Source organism: Erythrolamprus reginae, unplaced genomic scaffold (assembly GCF_031021105.1).
Source record: "Erythrolamprus reginae isolate rEryReg1 unplaced genomic scaffold, rEryReg1.hap1 H_16, whole genome shotgun sequence".
Lineage (NCBI taxonomy): Eukaryota > Metazoa > Chordata > Lepidosauria > Squamata > Dipsadidae > Erythrolamprus > Erythrolamprus reginae.
Window position 1 is genome coordinate 184,786 of NW_027248469.1, and position 17,246 is coordinate 202,031.

A 17,246-nucleotide genomic window follows, 5' to 3' on the forward strand; every position below is an offset into this window, starting at 1 on the left:
TTCAGAAAAATTTTGCCTCTTCTTACGAACTTTTTTCGAGTTACGAACCGGCATTCGGCTGTCACCTTTTAAAACAGCCGGGGGGCTTCCCAGAAGCCTCCCGAATGCCGGTTCGTAACTCGAAAAAAGTTCGTAAGAAGAGGCAAAATTTTTCTGAACCCCGGGTTCGTATCACGAGTTGTTCGTAAGACGAGGGGTTCGTATCTTGAGGTGCCACTGTATTTTACTTTGGGTGTAAAATACTGTGACTTTCAAATATAAATCCAACTCAACCACTCTATTCTATTTTCAAGACTTTTTCTAGCTGAGTAAAATATACCATAGTAGAATGTGATATAGCATTTAAAAATTTCATCATGTGGCATATATTATATGTTTATAATACTGTCCTCCATCTGAAATTTGAAAGCGGCTCAGCTCCAATGTTTATCTGAAAGTGACAGAGGGAAAATATGAAAATATAACGCACGTGTTTGGAGACTGAGTTAGTAAGCAGTCTTTTAAACAAATAAAATCAGAATTAAACTGCATGTTCAAAACACAGTTCTACATTTCTTGTTCAGACTCAAGCTTGATGTTTTTTACTTGTTTCTAAGACAGCCAATAACCATTTGGAGCTCTTTAACTTTAGTAGTTAGCATATAGTAGTCGTCAGGTATACAGTAGCATATACGTATTTGACAATGGATAAAGAGAGCTATTCCCTGAGACACCAAGTATTTGGGGCTTTTAATAAACCTAGTTTTTTTATTAGTCGTTTTTCTTTGTCTGCATTAAGTCTGCTCAACTCCAATCAGGGTTCTTCTCTTTATAAAGAACATTCTTTTCTTCTGAAACACATAAAGATAGGCCAATCCAGAAAACTGCCTCTACCAGTTTGCCTAGAACTGTACTTCATTGATATAGATTAACAGAATCTTCAAAGCCAGCAGTTTTCCTTCCCTCCCTTATACCCCAAGGAATTAGGGTGGGGTGCCTGTGTGTCTACATTTTCCATGTTACCTGGCTTAAAACATGTTTTGTACATGTTCTTAGAACCATCATTGCAGAGTTTCTCCAAGGTCATCTCCGAGGCAGTCTGCAAATATATACTAAATGACAACAAAAGAAGACAATCTGAAAGTTTCCCTTCTACATTACTTGGATTTGAGACACACCTTCCAGCTTTACTTGACCATCTGGCCAGCCTGCCCATATATCTGTTGCATTTCTATGTAAATGATAATTATTATTTTGAATATAAATTAATGAAATTTATACATTTATAATTAGCCAATAAATTAGTATATATAAATGTTATATAAATTATCACTGACTTTTTTGTGTGTGTTGGGATAAGATGTTAATTTGTTTTTTTACCAATCTCTTCCACATTACTGTACATATGAACATTTTTACTTCATCTTATTTTAATATTCTCTTCACTTTTATTAAACAGTCGTTGCTGCTGATCAAAGAGTGCAACTTGAACTGATTCTTGATTGATGCTGAAACTAATTTTCTCTTTATTATCTATGCTTTTCATCATGGTCTCTTGAAGAAAACTATTATTATTAATAGTTTATACATAGTAATATATGTAATTAATCAAAGCCAAGGTAATGATGAATACAGAACTCAAGAAATTTTCAAGATAATTCTGTACTGGACAAGAAATCCTCATAGCTACAGTATCAATACTTGTTTCTTTGTTAATTGAGTCTATCATTGAAATTTTGTCCAAAGTAAAATTTGAAGTAACTTTGGGAATGGTGGAAATTTTCAACCAGAATTGCAAGTTTTCTCTGGGGATGAAGGTATCTTGAATTATCTTAAATTGGCACAGAATTTAACTTATAATTAACACAAATCAATTCTTTCTGAGCCAATCATTTGGGAATATGTGTGAGTAGGCATGTATCTTTACTCATATATGTAGTATTCATTTCCTATGAAATTTTATTTCTAAAAACAAATTTAAATTGAGGTCCTAAAAATTGAATACATTTTTCTCTGTGTTTTATTTTTAAAACAAAAACTATCAGGATTTATTTACGATTTATTTATTAGCCTGCGATAGAACAACAGAAGCTATTATATTGGCATGAGCTATAAAGAGTGGTGGTATGTGTGTTTGTTGATGCTTCCATTCATCCGGTGAACAAATTAGCTTTGAGTGCTGATTCTCTTTGACAGTCTTTTAAAATAATCTCTGCTATGTTCTCCAGTACTTGATAGTATTTCAGTTCAGAAGCTGAGTTGTTACCAATGTTCCTGTCCATCAGCAATATTAACACTGAATTCATTATTAAACAGGATACTACAGCTCTCAACTAAATGCATCTTGAGCTCAGATTGAGTAATTCTTCAAGACCTCAAATAGAAGAAGCCTTTTGTTCCCATTATTATTTCATATTTCTACCTGGAGATACTAAGGATAGCATCAAGGATGTCTGATTGCAAATATTTTCCATGCAACTAAGTTTTGAAACAGTAACAAATATTAATTCTCCATAGTGGTTAGAGAAGAGAAACTGAATGACCATTACCATTCATTTCAAAGTTTTACTTTTTTAAAAGAATGATCTGGAATGGGAATTCAAGGGAATGGGTTAGACTCTCTTTGATAACTGCTATACACTTTTTCTAACTAACTTCAGTTTCCTTTAAGGGATGGAAATTATTCTGTGTCTAAATGAATACTAAATCAGAGATCTGGTGGAAATATTCATTGTCTCAGAAGACTCACCTAGCAAATTCCAGACAAGAATTTGGAACAAAGGTCCAAGACCCCACTGAACTTAATGCAAAAGAAAATTTGGCACATTGTGAATAACATATACTGTTCTTGGTCAGAAAGACTTTGGGATCAAAATTAACATTGTATACATTATCTTTTGAAGGAGGAGAAACAGAAGTTCATCAAATCTAAAATCAAAGATTATCTACTCAAAATTAGAACATACCTGCAGAATATGTGGCTCACCCAGCAGCCTGAAGTCGCTCTATTATATTTTTTGATAAATAACCAGTCTGCTGTGGTCTAATATCATCAGGAAGGATCTACCACAACTGCATAGCTTTTTGCAGCCATTTCCACTCCAAAAAGATACACTGCCGAGTGAGCCTATACCTCATGAATGCTGCCAACTCCATTGCTGTTGATGACACTAGCTGCCAAAAAGCCAATTAGCGTGCAAGTTATGTCTTCCTGCCTGCAATTGTCTTTACAATATAAATCATAGAGGTTTACTTTAAATAAGTGTGTGTATGAATGATGGTCTTGGTATATTCGGGTTTCTTCCCGTGTAGGATTTGGAAATTTCTGGCGACATTTCGACGACGTCCCACTCGTCATCTTCAGGCTGGTGTTTCTGTCCTTGTTCTAGGGCGAACACAGCGAGACCTGAGCTGTCTTCCTTCTATAAATACTGGTGGCTGGGCGTGGTTTGATGGCTCAGCAATTGCCTGCTGTGTAGAAACTTCCTGGTGAGTCAGTGGGGTAACACCTTGGGTCGTTGATGTAACTGAGGTATGCTGATTAGTTAATGGTTGTAGATTAGGCGTGATATCCTGAGTAGTTGGAGCTAGCAGGCTACTTGATTATTTTGCAATGTGTGTTCTGAGTCTGGTTTCAGTTTCTATGGCTGGGATATGTTTGAGGGCTGGTTTCCAGATGTCTGGTAGGCGGGAGGTATCATCCCGCTTGTTCATATTTTGGGGATGTTTTTCTATCTTGATGGCTTCCATGATTATTCTTTTGCTGCAGTGTTCTGTTTTGGAAATTAATTTGGTACTGTCAAAATCAATTTCATGTCCTGTAGTTTTGAAGTGTTGGGAAAGGGAGGAGGTTTTTTCTTTTTTCTTTAATGCATTCTTATGTTCTGCAACACGTGCATTTACTCTCCTGTTAGTTTGTCCAATATATGTGGCTGGGCAGATTTTACATGGTATTTGATAAACTCCCAGGTTTTCTAGCTGGATATTGTCTTTGGGGTTTCTTAGGATGTTTTTCTGATTTTATCTGTGGTGCCTTTGATGTAAGGGAGGAGGGCGATGCCATTGTCCTGTTCCGTGTCTTGGTTCTTGGGGGGTGTCTCTTTTTGGATTAAGTTGGGATTAAGTTAATTCCAAATCCTACACGGGAAGAAACCCGAATATACCAAGACCATCATACCTGTACCCGTGAAAATCTACGAAAACATATATATATTCAAACTATATATTCAACTATATTCAAAGCAGCACGAAGCTAACAACTTCAGCCTGATGATGGTGAATGTGATTTCACCGAAACGTCGCATAGACACTCAAAATATTACATGGGCTAAAACCCGAACTCAAAACAATCCCTTAATTTTAAAAAAATCAGCAAAAACATGTGATGCATACATACATACATACATACATACATACATATATATACACATACATACATACATACACACACACATAAATACGTACATACATATATATGCGTACATGCATGTGTGTATGTACGCATGCTAATTTCTAATGAATACATACATATTTAGAAATAGTTATCATGACTCTTCCTTATGATTCCTAAGTGATTTGGACAGTGAGTAGAGGGAAAAGTAAAACCCTAAGCTTTAGGGACAGGTTAAATGTGAAACCATCTTTTTATTTGTTTTGATTTTGCCTTATTTGATTTTGCTCTGATTTATTTCCGTTTTCATTTTGAATTTTGCCCTCGTGGTCAGGTTTTAGTTGTAAGCTGCGTAGAATCATTTAGGAGCCAAGAGTCAATAGATTCCTCCAGGATGTATTTTTTATTTCCTAGTTTAGCCTCCAATTTCCTGTTTTAACTTTTATATTTAAGGTAGCATACATTCTTATAAAAGAATGACTGACTATGCAGCCAATTACTACTCAAGTTCATACCTTTTTACTTTTTTAGCTGAATGAAATATCTTATAGGGACCATAGTATTTTGGAGGCCTAAACTGATTAACTGAATTACCTGAATATTGTAAAAAATTTCTGGGAGTCCCAGTGCTAATATCAGAACATCAAAAAATGAATGAGATTCATCTGCTGATCTGAATACTTTTGGTTAATTAACAATGAAATTTCATTTAATTACCTAGCAATAGCACCGAGCTCACTGAGCTCACTAGTTATGCAAAAGCATCTATTGGATCACTTAGGCTGCTACCTATCATTACACCTAGTTCAGAACCGAATTACTAAAGGTTGTTATGCAATTTTTATGATCTATTTACTGATAGGACTGTCACCCGATATTAACTTACTGTTTTAAAGTTCTTAAAGAAAGAAAATGTATTTTAGGGGCAGAAATAATTAACACAGCAAATATATTATATTGCTTTATTAAGAAGAAAGAGTTTTTGTGCTAATTTTCCGACTGTTATGTTCCCTCATTCAAGAGAATACAATTAATTATCCATGATTGCTTTAATCATTTTCCCATTCTGAACAGTAAGGAATTTTTATCATTACATATTACTTTTAACTTAAGAGGATACCTAGTAAAAGGATGCCAAATAAGAAAAAAAATCAGTAATGATAGTCATGGAGGTGGCCACAAGACTATGGTATTTATCCTTTAAGATGGAAATATTTGTTCCTTGGGAAATAGAAGCTCCTTTCTTAATGCAAACAGAATTATATTGTTATCACAGGGTTATCAGCTCGTAATAAAGACACAAAAAGCCAGGAAATTACATTTCTGAAACATCTGATTATATATTCAGAATTCTTCCCTGATTATATATTCAGAATTCTTCCCTATTTTTGGCTTCAGTGTACAGAATATATTCCTGTTTTCTATTATTTAACATGATTAACAGAATTGAATTAACTGAATTAACCCAGTGAATTTTGGAATGGGGAACTAGTGTAATTCAAGGTATCAGTGAATTGTTTTAAGTATGAATATTCAGCCATGAACGATCCCTAATCTACTCCCCCATTTTAGCTTTTAATAAAAAAGGGGTCTTTATACAGTTAATCCTCAACCTACAAACAGTTAGTCCTCAACTTGCAACCATTTGTTTAGTGACCGTTCCAAGTTACAATGGCACTGAAAAAAGTGACTTGTGATCATTTCCCCACTTATGACCATGGGATCAAAATTTGGACGCTTGGCAACTGGCAATGTATTTATGACGGTTGCAGTGTCCTGGGGTCATGTGATCACCTTTTGCAACCTCCTAAAAAGCAAAGTCAATGGGGAAATCAGATTCACTTACAATTGCAATTTTTCACTTAACCAATATTGCAAGAAAGGTTATAAAATGGGGCAAAACTCACTTAACAACTGTCTCGCTCAGCTACAGAAGCGTGGGCTCAATTCTGGTTGTAAGTCAAGGACTACTTGTAGTGATGTATTTATCTGACGGATAATTTAAATATGAGCATCTATGGATATATATTGACACAGATATAGATATATAGTAGACTAAAGGCATACAGCTGTTCATTGCTCCCAGTTACCACAAACAAAAGGAATAACACAATCTTATGGACAAGATAAATAATACAGTATTTGACACAAATACAGCAAGTCAAGAAGCTGGTGAGAATTTGAACCGAAGCTGTTTTAGTTTTTGTAAAAAGAAGGAAGGGAATGGAAATCTTTAGCAAACATATTGGACATGCACGAAAAGATACACCTTGAGGTCATGTTTGTGGGACAGAGTCTGTGCTGTCAAAACAGTCTGTACTTTGCGGAATGTATGAGTAAAACAGGCCCAAACTAATTAGCAATGGGGATGTGGGGGCAGCAGACAGATAGAATGCTGCACCTGGAGAGGAGAGGCGTGACAAGGGGAAAGGTTAGCGTTAGGCATGAAGGCACTGACTAAACAGACTTTACACTCAGTTGAAAGTCCAGGCAACCCCTGCAGTGTTATTCCATAGCTCTGAGGTTTGGGGTTTTTTTCGTTTTTTTTTTTTTTTTTTGGGGGGGGGGGGGGGCTTTGTCCTACGCATAAGCATAAGCACAACCAAAACTGCTAAAAGCTCAGCAATCCTTGAACAAAAGAAACACACAATATAAAAACAAAATCTGGATTCCATCCCCACTCTATTTATTCATAAAGAGCAGAGCATGCCATTTATTTTGAATAAAATAAATGGCTTTATTTCCTCATGATTATACTGGCTTCGTGAATAGTGGCCTATATAAATCTGATGGGGGGGGGCAGAGGAAAGGAGGTGTAATGCAGGAAGAGGAAGTTAGGCAGAAGCTAGATAATGTTTTTCAACAGCAAATGCGTATTTTCATTTTTTGAGGGGGGATTCCCCCCCCCCCAAGCATAGAGATGTACTGATAGAATTTCCTCTTATAAAGTGATTAAAGGGAACAGAACCATGCCAGGAGAAAAAATAAGAGTTTTGCTTCAGTTGAAAAGCACTCCCTCCCCCCATTTTGTCAGTCTAACTACTGATAGCACAAAAGTTTTCAAAAGGCCCTGTTCTGATTGGGAACAGAGTGTTTTGAGTCTCTTGGAAGTTCTATCAAACAAAACATTTTCAATATGCTCAAAACAGTCTGCTTGAAGTTTCATGCTTGAAATGGCTTAAAATTAAACCCTCCAACACTGGGAGATTTGGACCTAAAGCATTTCCCAGATAATTAACTGAGACTAAATAAATTTTAATATTCCTTTATACGGTCTGATTACCTTATCTCAAGGGACTGTTTCAAATGCTAATAGAATCTGATCGACTGTCATTAAAATAAACTAGAAAAGTAGTCCCGTCACTACTGATTTTGTAAACAAACTATATTCTTTTATCCCTAATGCTTTTTTTCCCCATTCAATATAACAGGTCACCCTATATCCCTCGCTATTTCTGTTAGAAAGAGGAAGAGACAAATTGAAAATCCCATCCCGCCTTCTTAATGCATTTTATGCAATCTGGTGTCCAAATAAAAGGTGCAAGGATAAAGTGTTGACATAGTGTGGTTAATACAAACTATAAAGCAAGTAAGTCCAAATAAATAAATAAATAAATATTCAGTGCGGATAAAGCAAATCTTTCTTGTCTTACAGAGAACAGAACTCTTTGCACAGAAGTGGAAAAAGACAGTGAAAACCTAATTTTCCTTTAAATAAGGCTAGTCCCACGTCTGTGAGTCACAAAGTAATTTTCTGCCACCACAAAATGGCAGACTGAAACACAAAGTGTTATTTCAGACTTCAAGCTCTGCTTGGTGGTTAAATGTGTGTTGTGAATTTGGATGTTTCCATTATTTGATCTGGAGTGAAAATAAGTTAAAGAGAGAGGAGGAGAGGAGAGAGGGAGGACTTCATATTAGGCTTCAGAAATAAAGTGCTACCTTTTCCTTAAAAAAACCAATAGCAATTGTTCTGATTTTGGTAAAGGAGGGTGTGGACCAGTGGTGGGTTGCTGCCGTTTCGGACAGAACCAGTGGCAGAAATTTGTCCCCCCTTACCAAACTGGCCATGATGGTTGGCTGGCTATGCCCCCGAACCAGTCCTCTAGTCCCCACTGCTTGAAAGTGGATGGCAAACAACCCTCTGTGCAAGTAAAAAGGCTTCTGTACATGCACAGAGAGTCATTTCCTCAAAGTGACAAAAATGTGAACTTCCGACATGATGCAAACCAGTAAAGGAAGATAAGTAGAGCCCACCCCTGGGGGGGGGACTTAGGGACTCGTATTAGAGTAGGATCTAAATGTCTCCTGCATAAGCAGGGAGTTGGACTAGATGACTTCCAACTCTGTTACTGTCTTCTCCACCAGTTATCTCTGATGTATGTTGAAAGGAGGCACTTTTCTTAACTAGATTCCAGCTAGTATTACCTACAGTTAACCTTGAGGGCAGATAACAAGTAATGGAAACAACATATCTTCGGCAATGTTGAGAGCTTAATTCCGTAACACTTCCAAAGAAAACAAAATTTAATCAATCTCTGCACTACCATTTCTACCGCAAATTCCCACTTTCTTCTTCACAAGCTGATTGAAAAGAACTAAGTGAATCATAATTGGGAATCAGACATCATTTTCAGGATCCTCTCAAAGTTTTTCAAAGGTGGGAAATAGCAGCAATCGTGATAGAAAGTGAAAAATAAACTGAAAAGGAAGACTTCCAAGTTCTAAGCTATGTAAGGATTGGTTGCAAATTTAGAGTTTAGGTTGCAATAAATGTTCTCATTCAAGTTGATTAATATATACAGTATTTTGAAAAGTAGAGGATGACAAATAGCAAAGGGGACAATTCAGCTACAGTGGCAATTAGTTTATTGTTTGGAGATTTGAAAGGATTTGATATGGACAAATCTTTATCATGGTGAAAAGTAAATAATTGCTGGGAGTCAAAACTGACTTGATGGCACATAATTTATCAATGCATGCTCTAAAATTTACTATATCTGATTCAACAATGTACTAGAACAATATGAATTGGAGCCATGGTGATGCAATGTTTATGTGCAGTATTGCAGGCAAACTGTCCACAGCCTGGAGTTCGATCCTGATGGGCTCAAAATTGACTCAGCCTTCCATCCTCCTTGTGATTGGTAAAATGAGAACCCAGATTGTTGGGGGCAAAGTGCAAATAATGCTGGCATTGTAAACTGCCCAGAGAATGCTGTAAAGCACTATGGAATAGTACATATGTCTAATTACATATAGGGGCGGCATAGAAATCCAATAAATAAATAAATAAATGCTATTGTTATAGCAAAAGAATGCTAGTGAACCAATCCTACTTTAAGCTTACTATAATACTCATATATGGGTAGGGTCACCAACACACATGCTTTTTCACCCTCTGTACATGCACAGAATGCTTTGTGCATGCACAGAGGGTTAAAAACAAGAAAATGGCGATGTCCAGGCAGGTGGGTAGAGCCTCATGCTGCCACTGCTACTGGTTCTCTGAACATGAACCAATAGCATTTCACCCCTGGTTTCTCTTCGTTCCAACTGAGTCCAGGACTTTAAGTATATTAGGAACACCTATTCACCATTTCGGTACCACTTTCCTGTATACGTAGAACTCAATTATTTACAATTAGGTTTGGGAACAATATTTAATATACTGGTTCCAATTGTTACTCCATTTCCTTGACTAGCTCAAACCTGCTTGGATTTTTTAGTTTTTCTGCTCAGCACTTTCACTTTTTAAACGAGTACTCACAAAATAATTTATATTAAAATTAGATCAATGTTTATTTCCTTTACTATGGTTCTCATATTTTCCCCATGAAGCTGGGATTAACCGAAACTCTATTTCGTGTATTGGATGGGTTAAAAATGTAAATTTTCCATTAGTAAATAATTCCAGGGAACCAAAATATCACATTACTGTATATCATACAATTTTAAAGCTTCTAACCCTTAGGATCAGTTTGGAAAAATAAAATGTTTAAGGAGATACAGGCCTTCTCAAAGCTATACATATGCACACAATGTTATTTCTAATAATTTTCAAAATCACTCTTTCGTTGCTTTATTCCAAGGGTTAATTCTGCAGTATTTTCTACAGATATGTTTGATCTGAAGTCTCCAGGCAGGGTTGCAAGTACGTCTTACTGTGATTTCTGCCCTGCTTATTAGTCTCACATTTTTTATCCCCTACTTTAGTCATAAGTTGATGTTACAAAAATAACATAACAAACCTACCATCAATGTTCAGAAGAAGTAATTCAACCCAAAAGATTAAATAAACTTAGCTGAAGGCCAAGAATGACAAATAGCAAGAACCAACACCCATTTGATTTGTTGGTTCTTTCCACCCAAATTTAGTCTGATCTAGCACATGCAGGATTAGCGGTATACCACTGCATTCAAATCATATATACTATATCATATATGTGACAGCATATGCTGTTAAATCAAATACTGAGGATACATTTTATTCTTTTTTGAAAATATTCATAGATAATTGTTGAGGTATATAGTTGTTGAAATCGTAAAATACAACAAAAGTTTTCAACACAGAAAGTAATTAAAAAGCAACTAAAGTAATAAACTGAATTAAACCTAGTAAAAAAACAGAAACAGTAAAAATTCATTTCTGAATATTAAGTACTCAGAATATAAAGTATATTAAGCGTTTGCCCAGGTCCGCTTGGTGCACCAGTTGCAGCCCTATTTGGACCGGGAGTCACTGCTCACAGTCACTCAAGCCCTCATCACCTTGAGGCTCGACTACTGTAACACTCTCTACATGGGGCTACCTTTGAAAAGTGCTCGGAAACTTCAGATCGTGCAGAATGCAGCTGCAAGAGCAATCATGGGCCTCCCTAAATATGCCCATGTTACACCAACACTCCGCAATCTGCATTGGTTGCCGATCAGTTTCCGGTCACAATTCAAAGTGTTGGTTATGACCTATAAAGCCCTTCATGGAATCGGACCAGAATAGCTCCGGGACCGCCTTCTGCTGCACGAATCCCAGCGACCAGTTAGGTCCCACAGAGTTGGCCTTCTCCGGGTCCCGTCGACTAAACAATGTCATTTGGCGGGACTCAGGGGAACAGCCTTCTCTGTGGCGGCCATGGCCCTCTGGAACCAGCTCCCCCCAGAGATCAGAATTGCCCCTACCCTCCTCGCCTTTCATAAGCTCCTTAAAACCCAACTCTGTCGTCAGGCATGGGAGAATTGAGATATTCCTTCCCCCTAGGCCTATAAAATTTATGCATGGTATGTTTGTGTGTATGTTCGGTTTGTAATAAGGGTCTTTTAATTATTTTAAATATTAGATTTGTTATATGTTTTTTCATTATTGTTGTTAGCCTCCCCGAGTCTACGGAGAGGGGTGGCATACAAATCTAATAAATAAATAAATAGTTAGGTGGTATCTGAGCATATTTGTAGCAGAAGAGATTCAAATGATAAAACAGTATCTTTCCTGGATCACTGCCGCTTCATCTCACATCAATTTATTTGACAAAACCTTCCCAATCTTAATAACCAGATTTATTAAGGTTGAATTTATCAGCCTGAAATGAGCCCAGAAAAGACTGGAAGCCAATAAAGTCATTTCATAATTGGCAAGATATATTCCATATGACAGTTACATTAAGCAAATTATCTACCATATTCTGTATTTCCTATGTGTATTTCTGGCTATCATTAAAGGCAGAACTTGCATTAGAAGAATTTAGCAAGATGTCGCTAGAACATGACTAATAGCACATGCACATTTAGTAGAAAGCATAGCAGGAGAACTAACTAGGGTTACAAATTTCACCTTCTCAATAAAGTAACAATTACAGAAAAGGTGCATGTGCGTTTTCAAAACAGTAGGGAAAAAAATAGGATGGTACTAACTTCTAACGTCAGAAGGAGTTAGGAGAGACATTATCGCCAGGCCTTTGTTAAAGATGGATCACTCCCAGTTAACTTTAGAATTCTCTGTAATGCTGTCCACTGCAGGGAAGAGGGTCCTGTTTGATCGGTCTGCCCAGGAGCTTAATGGACTCGGTAAATCCCAGAGGGTATTTGGGGTTGCTCCTGAAACTGTGTTGCAGTTTGGCCAAAGACTATCCACAGGAACAGGTTGATCAACTTTGGGATATGAAGAACTAAGAATATTGAATTTTTTGAAAAGTGACTATAATATTGAATATATGGTCTTTGGATTATTGGACAAAAGACGGATACAATAAAATTTAACAAGATGCTTCATGAAAGAGAAAGGAATGGAATTTGGGAAGATATGATGTTGTTAATTCAAAGTACAAGGGAAGAAAGCTAAGAAATGATCAATTTAAAGCAGATAAGAGATGATGGTTAGAAAGGGAACATTTTTAAATACAGTAGCAGCATAATCAAAGTTAAAATAGGGATGGAAACACAGGGGCAAATTAATAGAATGCACATTTTTATATAATAAGAAGTAAAAATAAGAGGAGAAATAAGAATTTGAATGATGGTATTACTAAGTATACTTAAATAATATGGTGACTGGCATAAAAATAATATATTGCACTTTTAAATTAAATTTAAATAAATTTCATTAAATAAATAATGGAATATTATAATTCAAGGTTAAGTATGTTTGCTAAATGTAACAAATATTATTAAAAATATTATATTTGTATTAAAATGTATGGCATGCAGAATAGTCCACAGTTCACAGTCACTCAATATTACAAGAACTGAGTACAAACCAGGGATGGGTTGCTACCGGTGCGTTAGATGTATCACAATGTTTTTCCCTGTGTGTGAGCCACCTGGCCCATGGACCACTAGTTTGACACCCCTGCTCTACACCAAGTGGATCTATTAGGTCATTAGGCCCTACTTCACTGAAGTTTGAAATTGAAATATAAAAATTCCAAAGCAATAAACAGTGCCCTGTCCACAACAAGGACAGAAACATTTCCCACCTCCAGATCACATTTGCAATTCTCTCAGTCATAACTTGGGCCAGGTCCATAATGGCAATAAACTCCTGAGCCACTCTAGACATGGTCCCCAAGGATGAAAGACTGAAATTTTCCAAGACTATAAGCCTGGGAAATCCATCACTACTTTGTAACTAAACCAAATAGCTCGAGCAGGGATGCTGCTTTGAAGTAAGAAAACCGGTACAGAAGCAGCAATCCTATCTATTCCCTAGAGTCTAGCCTCATAAATAAGAGCTCCCATAGGATTACCTGCAGGGGAGTGTCTCTGAAAGGAACAACAATCTCACAAATACTCCTAATAAAGGAAAATATTGTAGCTCAGGGTTGACATAGGAGGTGCCCTTGGTGCTCTTTGAGCTTTCTTGCAGACATTTCATTACCCAAACTAGATAACATCATCAATGCTAGCAAGGAGTGTGTTTTGCTATTTAGCCACTCCCCCTCTTTCCCATGAGATTGCAGTGGTGACACATTAAAAATCCTGGATTACTTTCCAAAATGAGAAGTTCCATTCCATACCTGCCTTTTATGAAAGGTTTTGGTAATTTAATTTTTGAAAGTAGTTTTCCAGTAATTAGTACATCTTTATGCAAACATTCTCCTAAAAATAAACGTGCTAATTTTTAAAATAATAGGTGAATTTTATATGCATTTTGGAACTGCAAGTATTCATTAAATTTGGGAAAGGTGTAAATATCACTGCAAAATTAAGTTTAATTTATATATAGATTTGATCAGTGCAAATCAGATAATTTCACATTTAAATGCAAACTGAATTTCTCCTCTATCTCTAATATAAAAATAAAGAGATATGTGATGACAAACTTTTGGCTAGTGTGCTAAAAGGTGAGGGGGGGTGTCCACACCCATAATTCCATGCAGACCCCCATGTTCATACACATGCGACCCCACCCCTCCCATTATGTGACGGCACGCGATGGCAGAGCCTTTCTAGGAGCCTGGGAAGGGTAAAAATGACACACACACCCCGAGACCCGCCGGAGATAGAAAATGGCCCACTTGTCAAGTTCCGGTTGAATCAGAAGACCTGTTTTTTTGCTTTCCTCAAGCTCCAGAATCTTTCTAGGAGCCTGGGGAAGGTGAAAAACGGCCTATCCCCCTCTGGAGGCCAGAAATGTTGAAGAAGTTTCCCCACTTCTTTCAAAAGTTCAAAAGTATTTCAAAAGTTGAAAAGTTCAAGTGCCATAGGTTCGCTATCACGGCGGTAGATATTCTGCTCACATACCATTATCTAATCTCAAACATGTAAGAAATACACAATGCTTGCCTATTCAATTTGTTAAAGAAAAATGTTTACAGGAAGAAAACCACAAAAGATACAAATAAGAACATGCTACATTCTATATTCAGCACAGAAGCAATATTTTTAAGGATGACAACTGAGGTAGCATGCAAACAAAGAGAAGTGCTACAGGCTGCCTTTCAATGTTGCAGAAAATGTAAAAGAATCCTGTTCAAACTGTTAGTACACCAAATGCATTATATGATTGTTTTCTTACTAAATGTACTAGGCTATTTTTAATGTAAACTTTTAATAGTCAAGAAAACCATAGAGCCATGTGCAGAACTCAAGTCCCTTTTTGTGGTTCCAGACAAAGTTTGATTACAGTGATTAAAATCCATATCCCAGATACTTGACATTTTGAGGCAGGAAAAAAACTGTAGTGTAATCCATAATATAGCCTTAACATGATTTTTAAACAGTATAAAAATATCACCCACTCCCTCAAAAGAAGACTATAGGAATTCAGATTACTGAGTACAACTAAAGACTGTAGAAAAAAATCTGTATTAGACTATGGTGGTAAAAAAACAAAACAAAACAGGAGTTGTAGCATTTTTTTTCAACTAACAAATGTTATTAAAAGGCACAAACTATTCAGTTCAACAGATTCATACAGCGGCTTGACTAATGTAGGATTTAAAATAGAGTGAAATGGTGTGGGTGACAAAAGAGATACGGATTATACAAGTATATGTTACATGTGAAACAGTTTACAAGTACTTTATCAAAAGAACTATAGCCAACAAATGTCAAATATGATGTACGTGCATAACCAGGTACACAATGTAAAACTCTCCTGTGGCAACAACCTCAGAGAAAGACTGAAATTATGGATGTGTTAAATGTTCATGAAACTCATTCACTACAACTGTCATTCTAATTGAGATGGTCTTGATAAGCTTCCAACGAACAAGTTTCTGCCATTGGGTTAAAGGTTTATTAAGAAATATGTATTTCTAAGATGAGAAACCACAAGTTATTGCATATAAATGCATACACACACTTACACATGCACACATATTTAATCAAAACCACACTGTGCGTATGTGTGTGTGGGGGGGGGGGCAACTGATTCACACTACTCAATAAAATGTCCACTTGCACACCTAAATTATCTATCACCCTGCACATTTTCAGTTCCCCAGTTCAAGTCTTGCTAAATATAGATATTCATACACGTATAGGAAATATGTATTTTGATGAAAATGCAGTTTCTTATTAATCTTATTAAAAAGATTATTTTGGTGGGATATGAATTAAAAAGTCACAAGTCTGTAGACACGTGATTAAATGGAATAACGTGAAACTGATATAGAAAAAGAGCAATATACTTATATCTAGATGGCATTCAAATGGTCACCAACCGATAGAGAAAGAATTTTACCCACCTATTGTCCCCACCCTCATACATTCAGGCAATTCTAATGAAACTCATAAAAACAAAATATTCCTAATTATTTCAGCTCTAGCTACCAAATATGCAAGACAAAGGCGAGATTGATGTAGTGTATCTTACAATGGCCCTACTGATTTCTCCACTAACCCTTCCTCTGCACATGGTCAATTAGCATTGAAAATCCTGTGCTGATTTCATTCGCTGGAATTTTTAAGCAGGTCAGAAGAAAGATGTTATTGAAAGGAAAACTCTCATCTAAATAAGAAAAGAGCACGTGGCCATCTGCTTCAGCTCTACCATATAGAAATGTCACTGAACTCAGACACAGTCCTCTTCGCCCTCCTTTTGAAACAGCTAACAAAGAACCAGAGAGAAATATGTATAGTACATTCAGGTTCTCCTCAGCATTTTTTTAACCTTACCAATCACATTGTGCAGATCACTTTCTTTCTACAGAAATGTAAGTTTCTATAGCTGCTTAAGACAAGTTCACTTCTTCATGCTTTGCTGAGCTAGAATTGCATTTTGCATATAAAGATGGTGGCAGTCTGGACAAATCTTTGAACCTCCAAAAATTGCAGAAGTATTTCTACCCATAGTTGCAAGGGCAACTTCTTAGCCCAATCACTTTTAACAAATAAGTCTTCCTCATTGAAAATATGAAAACTGTACTTCTAAGAAATACAAAAAAGACATATATTATTTAATAATCCACATTTTAGTAGCAGCTAGGATAGCTTTTGCTCAAAAATGGAAAGACTTTGAGACCCCAAAAGAAACTGATATATTTAAGAAAGTCTTAGAATGCGCTGAGCTTGACATGATGACAAGAAGGTTGAAAAATCAAGAAGAATCAGAATTTTATGAGGTTTGGCAAAAGGTATATATCTGGTGGGATACAAAGAAACAGAGATAACCTTATTTTTACACTATCTTAAATATATTTGTACCTAGTAGTTATATTGTATCATACAGTGATTATTAACAGAATAAACTCCTTCTTTCCTCTTCTATCATTTCTCTTTTTTTTCTTTCTTCATAGTTCATTTTAAGTAATAATTTTAAAATTTCTATATATTTTTAAATGTTTTAGATGTGTTTTTTTACTTATCAATTTACTATTGATATATCCAAGTATTTTATAAATAATGATAAAGTTAGTTGTTGTTTTTTTACTTATTATAA